The 17,416-nt window shown below is 45.9% G+C and overlaps 1 protein-coding gene across 2 annotated transcripts in view; it reads left to right on the plus strand.

Moving 5' to 3' along the window:
- Positions 1-17,416, plus strand: part of FHL1 (four and a half LIM domains 1) — a 61,115-nt gene that overhangs the window by 21,248 nt on the left and 22,451 nt on the right. Inside the window, exon 2 of one of the 2 annotated variants that reach the window (XM_080795832.1) lies at positions 419-492. The gene's annotated coding sequence lies outside the window, so the exon portion shown is untranslated. Of the gene's footprint in view, positions 1-207; positions 493-17,416 lie in introns of those variants that run through there. The other variant, XM_080795838.1, reaches the window with a different exon arrangement.

Raw genomic sequence — 17,416 nt, forward strand, 5'->3', positions numbered from 1 at the left:
AAGGGGAGGGGGGTAAGGCTCAACTAATAAATCTATTCTAAACGACTGAGTCATTTGTTTTGATTACCCGGGTGATTGCCAAATGTTAATTTAAAACTGAAATAGGCCATGAGCTCACTGTGCTAACAATGCTGAGTGTTTGAGTTAATGCAGCCTGATAATGAGGGGGCCAGATCCGCCTGCTGGTGCGAATGTTATGCGATAAACAGACAGTGGGGAAATATGCGGAACATCTTGGCAGTTTAACTTTGAGGGTTGTAAATACGAAGTAGAAGGTGTTACTGTGAGCCATTTCGAAGGAAGTAGACTTTGGGGTATTTTGGGGGGGGGGTTTTGTGGGTTTTTTTTTTCTTAGACTCTCTTAACTTTTCTGAAAAGGTAACTTCGCATCTCGCTTCGCATTTTTTTCCTGACTCAGGCACATTGGAAGTTGTCATCTACTGTGTCCCGCCCTTGCTGACTACATCCCAGTCTTCGTGCGTCCAGTGTAAGGTAAGTTTTACCGATGGCCACAAATTCAAACACTGATTTTCAGTCTTCCAGTAGGTGATGTTGGGGTCAACACTATTTAAAAAAAAAAAAAGCTTTATTTATATAGTAGATTGAAGAGGATTCATTTTAATTGATCCAACTAGTATCCCTATTTATCCTAAATATTATATTAGCTCTCTGGGGAATGTCTTTTCGAGGGGGAAAAAAAATCTCATTTGCTTTTAATTTGGGGCCATGAAAAGTGATTGTGCCAGGCACAACGGAACTGTTAGAAGAGCTGCCCGAGAACCCAGAGGTGCTCATGTCCCAACGCGGACAGTAGGGAGCAGGAAAGCTCCACAGAGCAGTGGCGGCATCGAGGGAGGGGCTTGGTGCCCAGGCGACCTCGTGGGAGGGTCGGGCTGACTCAGTCAGCCGTCCTGGGTGCAGGGAGCCAAGGTGTGCGCTGCTGGCCTTACAAGATCTGGGGTAGGAGCGCCCGAGGGGGCTTCCAAGGGGTTACATCGGCAGGGGCCAGCGCGCTGTTTGCGGATGGAAACCGAAGTTCAGAGCCCGGCTGCATGGGTGTGAAGGGCCAGATTGGGCAACCGTCTCGTTAGCACACATCCTCGGTCGGCTTCCTTTAGTCCTGTGGCCAAAACGTCTCAGTCCTCCGGGATGACTCGATGGCTCAGGGCTCTCCCGGAAAGGCGACATAGTCACCTTTGCACATCTCAGAGCTGGCTCATCCAGGCCCAGCGTCAGGGGCCCCCAGCTTTCTGCTTTCCGGGCCCCAGCCTTCCCCCACGCCCATGTTTGTGGGAGAGGAGCTGACACGTGCCGGCCCCAGACGACTCAGGACTCTTACACTCGGTGTGGGCCGTTGATTTCAGCGACGGTCGAGGCTCGCAAGCTGGCCCTCGCTGTTTCCCTGACACCCACTTGCTGGAGAATTCTTCACACGTTTTGGAATCTATATATTCACACCTTAAAGAATAAAAAAAAAAAAAGTAGAACAGATTTTTAGGACTGTTGAATGCGCGGTTTGTCAGTTTCCTCAATTCCGTGGAAGCTGGAGCATCTTCCCGGGGCCTGGGGCTTCCAGCTGGCCACAGACCAAAGCACCCGCAGCTTCTTGGCCACCAGCGCTCCATTCTGCCCTCCGAGGGTCCCAGCCCTGCCGTGGCTGCCATCTGCAGCCTTTACCTAGAAGGGTGGTTTTCAGACTTCGTTTTTTCTAAAGATAGAAACCTGTCTTCAGATGAAATCTTAGGTCTTCCCCCTCCGTGGAGAACACCAGAGCAGAACCGTGACTCCCAGTGTCCTCTGAGGACCCTGAGGGCAGCTGGAAGCCGGTTGCCCTCGGTCTGAGGAGCGGAGGCTGCCGCCCTGGGGCCGCTTCTGTGGAAAGTGTGTATTCTGGGAAGGAAACATTTTCACTGGAGGCTTTTGAGTACACACTCAGAGTCGTCTTGTGATATTAAACCACCCCAGCGGCATCTTTAATGTCACCAAACTCCGCATCCGTGGGTTTCCTTCTAGAGCAGTGAGTTTCACAGGTGGTGTCATGGAGTCTGTTGAATGCGGTTTCCCCGCAGCGGGAATCTACGGCGGCCCCCACGCTGCTGTACTTGCCTCGTCCTCATGGACTCATTCCTTCAGCCCTACTGTGTCTGAGGCCGGGCGTGTGGCACGGGCCAAGGACAGTAGTACTACATTTTGGTCTGGTGCTCCCCAAGTGTAGGCCACCCCTGGATGCCTTTCCTGTCTGCGGATGGGGAAGCTGACAGTTGGTTTTCCTTTTTAACTGAATTGCCCAGTATCACGTAGGCCCGGGTAGGTTCAGGGGCGCAGTTCAAAGTGCCTGTCGCCGGTGTGCTCTCTGGGCCTGTGATTTATGCCGCCTTGGGCAAGACACGTGCAAATAATGAAGTATGCAAGCCTAATGCTGGGGGCGCAGCCCTGCCTGGAACCCACATGCCCTGAAATGGAAACAAATGTAAATCGTGTATTTCACACTCTGTCGTTTAAGGTTGCTCGAAACAATTGAACTGTTTAGGAAAATGGACTTTGCAGTTTTCATATGAGGATATTTTGTTTTTTAGATAATAATGAATCCCAACTTATGTTTAATACAGTATTTGTCATTTGGCTCCCTTTTAACTATGGAATTACTTGGAACAAAAACTTCAACCCAACATAACTCTTTTTTTCTTTCTTTTAAACTTTGTATTTATTTACTCGTTTGTTTGTTCACTGATTCATTCATTCATTTGTTCATTGAAGTCCTTTCTACACCCAGCGTGGGGCTCGAACTCACAACCACGAAATTAACAGTCTCATATTCCTCTGACTGAGCCAGCCAGGCGCCCCAAACCCAACATAATTCTTAACACACCCATGGACTGGATATTTTTTTTAAGATTTTTTTAAATTTATTTGACAGAGAGAGACATCAAGAGAGGGAATACAAGCGGGGGGAGTGGGAGAGGGAGAAGCAGGCTCCCCGCCAAGCAGAGAGCCCAGTGCAGGGCTCCATCCCAGGACTCTGGGATTATGACCTGAGCCGAAGGCAGATGCTTAACGATTGAGCCACCCAGGCGCCCTTGAGCTGGGTATTCTATGTATTTGTTTCTGTAGTAGTGACAATGTTGTTAATGAATTAAACATGTATTTCACATCTAGGAAATATTTGTATCACTGACATATGGTCACTTTCATTATTGATTTGGCAGTTAGTAATATTCACAAAACAAAAATTTAAAATATAGTAGTCATAGTGATTTGGTTTGTAGCATTTATATTGATGTGACCTCTCTTCTTGGTGCCCTGGCAAGTAAGGATGAAAACCAGCACAGATGGGTTCCACAAGCTTAAGGAATTTGGAAATCGTCAGTCTAGAGCCAAGGTCTCAAACTGGTGGGCTGAATCTGGCACATAGAGGTGTTCTTTTTAAAATTTTAAGTGAATTGCCAGCATTTAAAAATTGAGAGATTTCACATGTTTTAAAGACCCAGACTTCCAGTTTCTTTTGAAATATCAGAAGATCTGGCCACATGGAGCCTGCATTCCTCTTGGGCAACAGCCGACTGAGGAGCTGAGGAGCTGCTGTATCTTCAGGTGGGAGGCGGGCTCCGAAGTTTGCCAGAGCCTCTGCCACTCTCTAAACCTCCCCGACACCAGGGACAGGCGTCGGTGGCTGTTATCTGAGTGTTTTACTCATTTTGAAGAGCTGCTTGGCTCTTAGAGGCATATGAGTTTTCAGCCTCCAGTTTAGATGAAGTTGAGGTTCCAGATGGAGAGCCATCCTTTCTCTCAAAGTATTAGCTTTTAATTTTCAGGTACATGAGGTTGGGTGGTACTCATTTTAACTTAAGAGCCTGCATTGAAGGGGTTGAGGGTCGGGCGCCTGGCTGGTTCAGTCAGTAGAACGTGCCACTCTTATCCTGGGGTTGTGAGTCCAAGCCCCACATTGGGTGTGGAGATTGCTTCCACCAAAAGGGTTGAGAGTAAACATTTGAGGAGAGAGCTACCTCCTCATGGTATCTGATTGAGCATCAACAGAGTTTGGGGGATTCCTGTGCTCTTTCCCCCAGCTTTTCTCAAACTTTCATACTTGGATTCTAACACAGGAAGTCTGGGAGAAGGGCCTGAGATTTCCCAGTTCCAGTAAACACTGGATTGTACCACTGCTAGTCCGAGGACACATGTCCCTTTGACCAGCAAGGGGACTCAACCCTAAAGAAATCCTAAGGAAAAGCTCATGCAGTGATGTTTCTTTTCTTTCTTTTTTTATTAAGATTTTATTTATTTATTTGACAGAGAGAGAGAGAGAGAGAGCGAGCATGTGCACGGCAGGGGGAGCAGCAGACAGAGGGAGAGGGAGAAGCAGGTTCACTGAGCAGGGAGCCCAATGTGAGGCTCGATCCCAGGACCCCGGGATCATGACCTGAGCTGAAGGCAGACGCCCAACCAACTGAGCCGCCCAGGCACCCCTCACGTAGTGACGGTTCTACATATATTTTTCTTTGGCCCAAGAAAGAGGAGGAGGTCTTGGGCAGGCTGTTTGTGGTTGATTCTTCATAGGTAAACCTGAGTTCACTTCTAGTTCAGTCCACCAGTAGGGTAAGTTTAGAAAGTCAGCTAATTTTTTAAAGATTTATTTATTTATTTATTTATTTATTTATTTATTTATTTGGGGGAGGGAGGAGAGAGGTAGGACGGGGCAGAAAGAGAGGGAGAGAGAGAATCCCAAGCAGACTCCTTGGTGAGTGTGGAGCCCGGCCCGGGGCTCTGTCTCACAGCTCTGAGATCATGACCCGAGCTGAAATTAAGAGCTGTATACCCAGCCAAATGAGCCAACCAGGCACCCCAGAAGTCAGTTTTTTAATATAACATAGCTATATAAAAGATAAATTTTTATTTTAAAACATGCTTTAAATTAAGTACCTACAGTAAAATAGCTACATGTGTTAAAGCTCAAGAATAGTGAAGTAGGAATTGGAATTGTGAATTTTGTAGTTGTAGGAGAATATATTTATGAGACGCTTAGAAAACTTGTAAATAAGACCGCAGAAAATAGGACAGTTATCGAGTCCCTGGATAAATGATAGCCTTGTGAGCTATATAGTGAGAGTGGTAGTCAGAAAGGAAGAGTATCAACAGGCTTCAATACATAACAATTTTCTGAGAGTAGGTCTTCAGTGTTCTCGAGCCCCCACACAAGAAACAGGAACCCTGAGGTGGCGGATATGTTAACTAACTTGGCAGTGGTAATCGGCTCACAGCATAAGCCCGTGTCAGGTCAGCATGCTCTCTAACTGCAGCGTGTATATTTCTTGTTAATTAAACCTCAGGAAAGCTAGGAAAAACTCATGAAAGGAAAACACACCAGGAGAAGAGTGTGGCACATTTGGTAAGATAGCTGATTTCCATATCACGCACAGAATGCGCCGAGATAGTGCAGCCTGATGGTGGATGCTCCCTAACTGCCAGCTGAGTGAATTCTGCCGCTAAGTCCGATGGTAGGTGCTCCCTAACCGCCGGCTGAATGAATTCTGCAGGTAGGTACGGTGGTAGGTGCTCCCTAACCACCAGCTGAGTGAATTCTCCAGCTAGGTATGGTGGTAGATACTCCCTAACCGCCGGCTGAATGAATTCTGCTGCTAGGTACGATGGTAGGTGCTCCATAACCACCAGCTGATTGAACTTTCTAGCTAGGTGGGATGGTAGGTGTTCTGTAACCGCCAGGTGAATGAATTCTGCAGCTAGGTACAGTGGTAGGTACTCCCTAACTGGTGTTTGAGTGAATTCTGCAGGTAGATACAATAGTAGGTGCTCCCTAACCATCGGCTGAGTGAATTCTCCAGCTAGGTACTATGGTAGATGCTCCCTAACCACCAGCTGAATGAATTCCGCAGGTAGGTACGATGGTAGGTGCTCCCTAGCCGCCAGCTGAGTGAATTCTGTGGCCAGGTAGGAGGGTGAGAGATGCACTGTTATCTTGCAGAGCAAATAAATGCCTGCAGAAACGTTCAGCGTCTTTAGTGTGCAGAGGTAAAGCATATTCAAACATCTCGAAGATGTATTTTTCACCTATTAAGTCAACAGAAACAAAAGGAAAACCTAGTGCTCATACAGTTGGTTGCCTCGAAACTGAGAAACACTTACTGCTGGTGGCACTGGAAGCTGGTAATAAGCCTTCTGGAACATGATTTGGCAGTTTGTGGCCAAGGTCCCAAAGTTTAGTACCCTTGGTTCCGTGATCCTATGCTGGGAAATGTGTTCTAAGAAACAAGTTGTTCTAAGAAGAGAATGAAGGTATTTATCACAGGTATTCTCATGGACAAAAAGAAAGGATTTACATGTCCAACATTAGAGAATCGGTTTAAGGACTCTAGAAGGGGTCTTGGTTAAGCCATTGGGATACATCTGTGTGGTGGAATTCCATGAATCGCCTTGAAATGATCATCTTGAGGCATGCAGAGTGGTATGGAAGGATTGTACAACACGGCCTTCCTAAAACGCGCCATGCACATCTGTCTGTGTGCTGTGATGACAGCCTGGTAAAGAGCCACATGCATGTGGACAAGAGCGAGAGGGAACGCATCGTTTGAGGTTTTCTCCATATTACCGTCTGCGGTTTGTACATTGGTACCGCAGGTCCACGGCCTGCCTCGAGGTCGAGCTTGCCCAGCTTTCACCTCCTCCACTGGTGTCACAAACCATTCGTGTTGAGTAAATACCTATGAGACTACGAGATCTGGTGGGGACTCCTGCCTAGAGCCTAGGCCTGGGGTTCTGAGGGTAGAGTTCCTACTTGCTGCTTTGTTCCATCATCCTCCACTCTTGGTTTTCTTCCCTTTTCCTTCTCTTTCCCCATTTTTCTTCTGTTTTCTGTGGTTGGTAGAGAGACATCTCGGTGACCCACGTGGTCGAGTGTAAATCTTTGTCTCCGAGCTTTCCCTTCCCGGGTAGCAGTGCCAGCGAGCAAATCTCGCTGTCTGAAGGCTCCGGGTACCCATAAGTAGAGCGTCAGTGGGGCCACAATGCAAGGGCAATGCCCAGTTCCTCTTCTGGTGGCCTTGAGCTAAGTGACAGAGTCCCCTCTGCTGTCCCGAGCCTCTGTACAGCGCCCCCCGCCCAGCTGGGTTCCCTGTGTCAGATCGACTTGTTTCCCTGCTGGAAGTGTACTCTTCTCCTTTAATTAGGTCAGTTACTTCATGTCTGTTTTTCTTTTCTGACATGGTTTCCTCTGGCTTGAGCACCGCATATTTTCCCCATATGTCATTGCCTCTAGAGCTTCATGTTGCAATCGTTGTTCAAGGGGAACAGAGAGCACATTACTGGGGGGGGGGGGTAGCTCTTGACTCTTTGCCTGCCCTTTGCCTGCATGAGCGTTCCTATTGCTTTTGGGCCCAGTTCTGTTTGGTTTTGTAGTCTTCCTCGTCCGTTATGTTTGGACTGAGAGATGCTTAAGTAAAAATAATGGTAAGTCAGAGATCTGTCTGGCAAAGGTGCAGCCCATTTGTTAAGGTTACTGGTTTATTTATCTCCCTTGTCTCTATGGTGACTAAGTCCAGTGCTGGGATTTAATGGACTTAATTTTGACCTCTTGTACATGGCCTAGCTTTCTCAGCCTCTGATATAGAAGGAATTCATTTTCCCTGGAGGAGGGAAACTGCCTCACTTAGAGGAAGGGTCCTCATAGGTTTCTTGAAAAGTGGGATCTCCAGAGTCTTGGACTCTTTGGCCGTCTTCAGTCAGAGTTCGTGTAGCACTTGTAAAGAAACTGAGAAGTCTTCTACAGAAACGTGCACATGCACACATTACTGATAGCCCCAGTAAATCATTTCCTTTTCAGTGAAATAAAGTACTATGTAGATAGTGTGAAGGAACGGTCCGTAAGAACTTTCTATAAGAGAACCGTTTGTAAGAAAAGTTAAATCAATGGGAAGGAACATTGACTGATTGGATGTTACGCATTTCTTTATTTTTAAAACATATCTTCTTTATCCATTACAGGATTATAAGTTCACATGCATGTACATGTTTAAACCACATTTCAGACTTAAAGCATATTGAACTGAGGCATGAAAGTCCATAATAAAGGTTGGGTTGGACAAGGATTCCCGTGGAAGAAGCTAGATTTGGATACTGCAGGTTAAGTCTAGTGTATCCACTCGATGTGAAACAAAGGCCTGGGATGTCTGACCTCCAAGGTAGCTCGTGTCAAGCCATCTTGGACTAAAGTTGGTTCAAACTGTTAAAATTTTGTGTCATCTCCCATATGATGCTTTGAGACTTCAAAGGATACTCCGGTTTTAGGAACTTTAATGATTTATCCATAATCACATCAGAGTGCTTTACTTTATATAAGGCTTGTATATACTGTGTTAGTCTTTTCGTGGAGAATTTACCTGTTTGCAAGTCCTTATATCTTCTCTAGGAGCAAATTCATATATGTGAATTCTCTTTCAAACCATAGCAAAGGAACCCATCCATGACTAACAAGCATGGCGCGAAGGCCAGGGTGGGAGGTGACATAAGTGTGTTGCATCCTTATTCCACAGTGAAATATTAGGGATTAGATATGTCATCAAATTCGGTTCAGGTCGGGTAGGAACTTGTGAATATTTAATGTTTTTATTGAGACTTTTTAACGTCGTAAAACTCCATGGATGTGGAAGTTGTTTTAAGACTTTTCTCCATCATCAGCTCGTCTATTAATAGGACAAAGACTTGAGAAGCCAACAACAGATGCTCGCCTGTAAAGAGATCCATACTTGGGAGATGAATGTTGGATAGTCACTTAAGTCCTAGGTTTGAAACTTCTCAGATTAAGGTCACAGCTAAATCATGTACATTTTATCCTGGTCAGTACAATAAGCCCAGCTGAGGTCAGAGCTTTCGCAGACCTCAAACCCTGAAGGCCGAAGCCCTTGACAGTGCTTTTGAGAAAGAGTAGCACTTTTTATCCTCCTTATTGTCATTGTCACCATCATGCTTATCCTGTCAGCCTTACATGAAAGCCCAGCGTGGAGAACCGTGCTAATACTAGTCGTAATTTACTATTTCTGTAATTGTGAGTATTTCCATTTTGTTTAAACGGCTCTAGGCATCAGATCAGTTTAACTAAAAAGGATGAAATATTCAAAAATGTATGTAGAACAGCCGCCTCCCTCTCTTGTGCCGTCCGCCAGATGAGCTCCGTCCTTCCCATCCCGTGTCTTCCACAGGGGTAGCCGGGTAGCAGGTGAACAGTCAGTTTCGTAATGTTTCCTCGCCTAAGATATCAAGCAGCAGTCCTAAGGGAGTTTGGTGAAAATCTGTGGTCTTCCTCTTCAACCATGTCTTGTGTGTATACAATAGGACCATTTTTATACATTCTTCAGGGCTACGAATTAGTCATTTACATAAGATATACTAAGTGTTTCTATTCCAGAGCCAGTGGCGCTTTTTTTTTTTTTTAAAGTTTGACATTTGCTAGTGGTGCTTTTTCTGTGGATTCTATGATGGGTTTGTGTACACAGTTGTCAGTGTCCGTGTGGTAGGGGATTCGTAATCGATAGTGCCTTCTGCTCATGAAAGTGGTTCATATGCTCACGAGTGGAGAAAGTGAGTTCCCCTCTTGGCATTGGGCTCCCGAGACAGGTTTGTGTTCCGCTATTTTAGCCCTTCCTTCGTGTTACCAGCTGTGTCCTCCATATCCTCAGTCCTTACGGATTTTACACAGGACCTTGCCCAGCTCCTTTGGTCCTGTCCTGGGTGTTCCCTTTTTGGCACTGGGACAATCGAAGGCCCAAAGGGAGTTAGGGATTTGCTTGGGGCTGCCGTCTCTGAGCTACCGTTCCACTTTCTGGGGTTTTTGTCACCTACAGTCAGCCATGGCCTGGAAGCAGGTGATCCTCCTCCCGACGTGGTATCAGAATATCAGAAGCAGCCTGATGCTACGTCAGGGTGCCTCCGTCCCTCGCCTCTCTTTGTCTCATCACGGAGGCATTTTCCTTCACATCAGCACCACATGGAGGAAGAGCGTGCCACGATAAGCTACTGCGAGAGGGACCACGTTTGCATAACCTTTATGACGGTATATTGTTCTCATCGGTCTATTTTATTATTAGTTTTTGTCATTCATCTCTTACAGTGCTTAGTTTATAAATGAAACTTGACCATCGGTATGTATACAGGAAAAAACAGTCCATGTTGGCATCAGTACCGTCCGTGGCTTCAGGCATCCATGGGGGGTCGTGGAACAGATCCCCTGCAGGTGAGCGGGCGCTGCTGTCCTCCCCCCCTGGAAAGTGGAAATACTGTGTTTTCTCTGATACCCTCCATATCAGCTCTGACTCAGTGCTAAAGGCTTTGCAGACAGTCACTAGAGAAACCGTTAATTGAATGAAGGGCATTTCATGAATTAGAAACCTAATGAATTAGCATTACCATGTTATTACTCAGGACTGCCCCAGGATCGTTGTTGGACTCCCTGTTCCTCTAATACCGGACATCACTGGAGCGTGTTCTCGAATAGAAGAGTCCCTCCTACCTCACTGTGGCATGGCATCGTTGGTTTCCAGCCTTTTATCATGCAGTTTTTCACATAGGCAGAAAAGTTGAAGCTATACAGGAAAGTTCATCTGCGCACCACCCAGATTCTACGATTAAGCATTTCACTGTGTTCGCCGTTTCACGTATCCATCCATGCGTTAGTCTGTCTGTGTTTCTGGAGGCATTTCAGCATAAACTGCCAGCATCCATATTCTCCACCCCCAAACACTTCAGCGTGCATGTCGTTATGTGGTTTCAGCCTTGACCTTAGAGCTGCTTTCAGATTTGTAAGGTCCTGGCACTTGCGGGGGCAGCGGCTAAGAAGAGACGGTAAGTCGAATGTGAAATAAGCTCCCTTTTCAGACAGGGTTTTTGTTTGTTGTCTAAGTACAGCGAGCACACCAACCTGTACATGCCACTGCCCCCTCTCCCCAGCCACGTGATTTGTATTGTCGAGACTTGGAACGCCAGCCGAGGATGTAGAGTTGAGGGCCTCGTTTATATGAGGAAAACTGGAGAATTAGGGTTGAGGCTAGTGGGGCAGAAGGTTCGAGCTAGGTCTGACAAGGGATGGGGAAGGAGGTTCAGAAGCAGGAAGTGAGCAGTGCACTACCTCTCACACAGTCCGGGGAAGGCTCAGTGGCCATGGGTCTCGTAAATACTAACAGTACAAGTATAGTGTCCTTCCCTTCTTTTTTTTTTTCCCTGCAAGATTTTATTATTAAGTAATCTCCGTGCCCAGTGTGGGGCTCAAACTCACAACCCGAGATCAAGAGTCACGCACTCTAGCGATTGAGCCGGCCAGGTACCTCATGGGTCCCTCCATTCCATTGGTTTTCCCATTATATTCCGTGGAACCCTAGAATTCATAGAAATGTGGCAGAGGTTTCACCAACGTTGGGATTAGACTTTCCAAAGTGTATTGAACTATTTTTAAAAAACTGACAGTGGATGCCTGGTGCCTCAGTGGGTTAAGCCTCTGCCTTCAGCTCAGGTCACGATCCCAGGGTCCTGGGATCCAGCCCCGCATCGGCCTCTCTGCTCAGCAGGGAGCCCGCTTCTCTCTCTCTCTCTCTGCCTGCCTCTCTGCCTACTTGTGATCTCTCTCTCTGTCAAATAAGTAAATAAAATCTTTTTAAAAAATTAAAAAATAAAAAAAATAAAACTGTCAAAAAGCAGCAGACCTATTCAGCGGTGTTTTATAGTAAATTTTAACATACTGGGGAACCCTTACCAGTTGACTTGAAAATAAGGAAAGGTTATTCATGTCAACTTAAAATAAAATTTTGGTTAACACCTATCTGTCATCCATCAAAGCCAGTGTAATATTTCTGTTACGGGAATAAAGACAAAAGGTCTTCAGCAAGAGCGTTGCACTAAAGCCATGGTGTTAAGGCCTTGGCCTAAGAAAGCTGAAGTTACAGTTTGGTTTCCAGTTACCATGAGCACTTAGCCATCTGTTATATTTAGATTTTTTTTTCTAGTACCTTTAGGAATCTGGAAAGCGATAAGTATATACTTTCATCTTGAAATGGCCATAAAAGGGGGAAAAAAAAGCTGGGGCCGAGTAAATGGAGCAGAGAACCTTCTAAAAGGTCTTTCCCTTGGCCCATAGCTCAGACTGCTCAACCCAAGTCCGCAGTATTGCAGTTCCCGATGAGATTTTTCAGGGCTTCTTGGATTATGCCCGAAAAGCTTTCTGGTAGCTTTGGCAGGTTTCTTTGAGCTGGAGGCGGTGGTACTCGCCGTCCCTTCATTCTAGACCATACCACGTTCTGTGCTTGTCTAAAATGCCTTTCTGAAGCCAGCACCCGCATGTGTGTGGCTGCAGTTGTGTTTTGAAATGTTTGCTTATGTAGATTTATATATATATATATAGACCTATATACCCGTCATCTAGGTCCACCATTAATGTTTTACTCTCTTCCATCACCATTTCTACGCATCCCACTGTCTATCCATAAATTCACGCTCTCTTTGGATGCATTTCAAAGTAAGTGCAGTAGATTTCGCCAGTTAAGGAGTTTTACGTATTTTACACCCTTGGAGTCTGGCTTTTTGAACACATTTGTGTAACGTGCATACGTTGGCGTAGAGGCCCACGAAAGACATAAATGCTCGGTTTTACTGGGAAAAATCTTAGAAGCCTTCTTTTAAAAGTAACAGATTTTCTGGAATTCTGGCCTGGTGTTGAAAAGAACACTGGCGTATTTTTAAATCTGAACTTTCTCGTGACTCATACGTTACTGAACCCTAATAAAGAAGGGGGGTATCTTTGTAAATTTTGTTTTCATTGTTGAGACAGGAGCCGAATACCTTCCAGCTCTTACAGAGAGGCAGGATCATCTTTAAAACTGTTATGAACGGCAAGTGTTGGTCACTCCAACAAAATCTATTTTATTTGGAAAGCAGAGGGGAGCAGTTAACTGACGACTAAATTGGTCTCCGCTGGACCCGATCCCAAACGCTGGTGTCAAGGTGTTAAGTGCAAATTATTATAAAACACTCCTGTTACAATTGGAGCGATGAGACCAGGATGGAGATGAGAGCTTTGAGTGTATGGCTTTTGCCCCTCTTTGTACGGAAAGCACTGTACATTCTTGCAAAGCTGTGTTGTTGTTCCCTTTATTCTCAGTCCCCAGAATCCTGTCCAAACGCTCTCCCTTGGCCCAGGGGGTTGGCTGGGTATACTTCCTTCTGGAAGTCTTCACTTGCACTCTTGAGTTAGCTGGCAGATCCCTTAAAAGCATTTCCAAGCAGCTTTTCCCACTCCCCATAGGGGCAATTCCTGTAGCTTCCACCCCAGTTCCAGCTGCTGTTGCTTGGGCAGAAGCAGGTCCCTGCTGTGTTCCCCGTCTCTCTGACCTTCCACGAAATGTTAGCGTAGACGAACGAAAAGTTAGGAGAGGAGATCTTTGGGGGCGGGGAGTAGGTGGGGGATGTGGGTGGAGAACCGGGTGATGAGATACATTTTAAATGTGTCAGAAATTGACTAGGACCAAATTATGCACAGGGACTTGTACAGACTTTACTGAGCTCCTCAGATGGACACACCACCCTTTCGAGCTCATAAAAACTCCTTGGCACCATAGAACAATATGTACTTTGTGATTCCTCTCTACCATTGACTTGCTCTTTGGTTGGTTGGTTTTTTAAGATTTTTATTTATTTGACAGAGAGAGAGAAAGAGACAGTATAAGCAGGGGAAGCAGGAAGCAGAGGGAGAGGGAGAAGCCGACTCCCCGCTGAGCAGGGAGCCCGACACGGGACTCAGTCCCGCGACTCCGGAATAATGACCTGAGCTGAAGGCAGATGCTTAACCCACTGAGCCACCCGGGAGTCCCTAATTGCTCTTCTGTTTGTTTGTTTTTCTTTCTAAGGATTTTATTCGTTTATTTATTTGTCTGAGTGGGGAGAGAGATGGGGGGAATGCTTACACAAGCAGGGGGAGAGGCAGACGCAGAGGCAGAGGGAGAAGCACGCTCCCCATCAAGCAAGGAGCCTGACATGGGACTGGATCCCAGGACCCTGGGATCACAACCCAAGCCAAAGGCAGATGCCCAACCAACTGAGCCCCACAGGCACCCAGACTTGGTCTTTGATCTCAGAATGTGACTGGCCCGTTTGGAGTCCGTGGCATGAGCATGACAATGCAGCAGACGAGTTGTCTTCGCTATACTAGAGCAGCTTACAACTGCTGCTAGATTTTGTTACAGCTCAGGTGCTTGAATTATTTCATTAACGATCAGGTGCTATCATGAATCAGGTTTAATTTTTGAAAAGGGTTGTTCTAGGTACGAATACTTTATGTTCTGTCGTCCCATGTACAGTACCACCTTCATTAAACATTTCCACAGATCCTTTCAGAAGGTGCATCTTTTCCTTGCAAAAACGTGTTTTTTAAAACACATCGAAATGGGTTAGACTGTGTACTTACTGCTAGCAGGAAGGTGGACAGTTGTCTAGATTTATGATTAGGACAGGTGACAAAACTTGTGCTTCTATTCTTGGTTTGACCTCGCCCCCCCTCATTTAAGGCAAGACACTTAATCTTTTTAATGTCTCAGTTTATCCCTCTGTACCACCTGTAGCCTTCTTTCATGAAAACAGTACCTGGTTTATATAGCATTTGAGGATGTGATACAGAACGTGGCATGGAGGTTCAAATGACTATGTAGAAATTATTTGTATGTCGAATGATGATCTTGACAAATTACTACTTACTACATTTAGAAAGTTACAGCTCTGGAGGGAATTGATATTTGATATTGTTGTCCTGTGTGTTCTAAGTTACCATCATAACAGTAGGAAAATAAACCCTGTCTTGGCCGCGTTACAAAGGGATTAACTCACTTCTTCAAGTTGTTACTAAATCTCCAGCCCTTTCCACAACAGAAATAAAAAGTGCTCCTTGTTTTCTTTGCTTTTTCCAGGATAGAAGTCTTCAGACTAACCTTGGGGTAATTTTTTCTGTTGTTGAGTGTTTTCCAAATTATTCTCTTTGTGGAGATGGAAGGGTAAACCATGTCAGAGACCCAAAGCAACTGAAATTGCCCCTCTTCAAGTGTGCAGAGGAGGAGGTATGCCTTTGATTAGTAGATCAAAGCCAAGAGCCAAGATTATGTGGAGCTTGCCTATTACACATTTGTTCCCAGGCCCTTGTGTCTTTGCAGAGAATGAAATCGTAACGAAATACAAGAGGATTAAAGAGCTAGACCCTAATTGAAAGTGAAATGCCCATATGACTCCTTTCTGAATTCTCTGTCCTGAGAGGTGTGGGCTCAGGACACAGAATCCCCGTCACAGAGGTTGTCATTCTCTTCCCAGTGATCTGCTCCTAGATTTCATGGTGCATGATATAGGTGTATTTTTTTTAAAGATTTTATTTATTTATTTGACAGAGACCACAGGTAGGCAGAGAGAGAGAGGAGGAAGCAGGCTCCCTGCTGAGCAGAGAGCCCGATTCGGGACTCGATCCCAGGACCCTGAGATCATGACCTGAGCCGAAGGCAGAGGCTTAACCCACTGAGCCACCCAGGTGCCCCCAATAGGTGTATTTTTTTGTGAGACTCGTGGGGTGTGAATCATGTGAAAACTTAGATCCACTTGAAAAGCGAGGAGACACTACCTGCTTGGGTACAAAGCGTGATAGATGTATGTATTTTTCTTTTCTTTGACACATCTGTCTTTTCAGTGTTCCTTTTCATTTCGGACAGTACCAGGGCACAGACGATTTAATTCAGTTCCTAAAACAATCCGATCGGTATTAACATCCCCATCGTATCAATGGGGAAGGGAAATGAACCAACAAAGCCAAGAATTCTCTCTGGGATTTCTGATTCCACATCTATTGCTCGTTCCTTGAGTTACAAAACAGTCAAGTCAACAAAACACTCCCAGGTCTTTTCATTAAATGAAAGCTTAAAGTTAATTTCACTTTTATACTCTAATCTCTGTTTTCACAAAGTCCACTTGTAATTGGCTTTGCCGAGGTTAAGCTCCTGAATTAAGCTCTTCCCTGTCCACTTCCTGACCCAGTATGATCGCTTATATGGGCTTCAGCATTAATTTGTGATGTTAAACAAATAGACAGTTTGAAGTGAATTAAAATTAATTTGGTTTCATGATTTTTATAATACTCCCGGTTTGCCACACTGAATTGCTACAACCCTATGACTGAGGACCCCTGTTTTCACATCTAACCGAAATAGCTGGGAAGCATGCTTCTAGATCGGTTTGCATATATTAACGCTGATTCATAAACGTTTGCCCTTTTTCCTGAACTCCAAAGAGTTAACTTGTCCAGTGTCCACTGGGAGATCAGAGTGCGGTGCTGGGGACATTTCTTTCTCTCGTTGGTCTCAGCTGGTAGGTCAGGGATGAAGAGAACCCGGGTCACCTGGCCCGGGATTAGTGATGACCTTGGAATAAGCGCCCATTTCAGGAAAGACGGACTTTTGAGGCCACGGACATCGAGCTGCTCTCTTGCTTTCAAGAAGGAACACTCACGGGGTTCATTTAAAACCTTGCTGCAGATAGAGGCCAGAAAATCCCTACCCGGTTTCTGCGAGGAACGAGGCTGGGGTTCTCTTTTCCCAGCGTGTGGCCTGAAGGTCAGGCCTGTGAGTCAGAGCCAGGCACTGGGCTGGCGGTGCGCGCCAGGGACACAGTCCTGGTCTAATCACCCGCCAGGCTTCGTGGCCGCCTCAGATCGCTCCATTGTAACCCCCAGCCCAGCAGCTGCCTTGCGTTTTTTAAAAACAGAGGAGAACACAAACATTTGAAAATCAGGTACCATATATACTTTATAGCTTCTCAGCCCAAAGACTTGATGAGCACGGAGTGCCCCATCGGTGCCGGGCCAGGGACCCCTCCCCCGCACGGCCAGCAATGTGAGCGTGCGTGTGCGTTGTCCGGATAAGTGTTTAACTCCCTTTCTTGTTTTGTAATTCACTGGCGAGGCATTGAGGTTTGGTGCAAAGAGCACTAAAGTTGGAATCAAAAGCCACTTCCTGTCTGGGTGGCTTATTAACTCAGGGTAACCTTAGCATAGTTGGCATGGGACTTCCAGATGGCATCCTCCCCATGAGGACAAAAATAATCTGCCATTTCAGTAAGCTTTGGTGGGGGGGCACCCAACCCACTGGCTCCCTTGCATCCCTTGTAAATCGCAACTCGCCCGTGCGTCCAACCCCTGCTGGGTGTGAGGGGAAGGCAATCCGATGAAATGAACTTACTACTTTTATGAGTTGGTTCGTTGTTTGTAATAACAGGCTGAGAACAACTCAAGTGTCTTTCAGTAAGGGACCAATGAAGACAATTGCGGAGTGTCTGCCCAGCCGAATACTAGGTACCTTGTAAAAGTCGGAAGCTCTTTATGCTCTCACATGCAAACCTC

The sequence above is a fragment of the Martes martes genome (genome assembly GCF_963455335.1).
Source record: "Martes martes genome assembly, chromosome: X".
NCBI lineage: Eukaryota > Metazoa > Chordata > Mammalia > Carnivora > Mustelidae > Martes > Martes martes.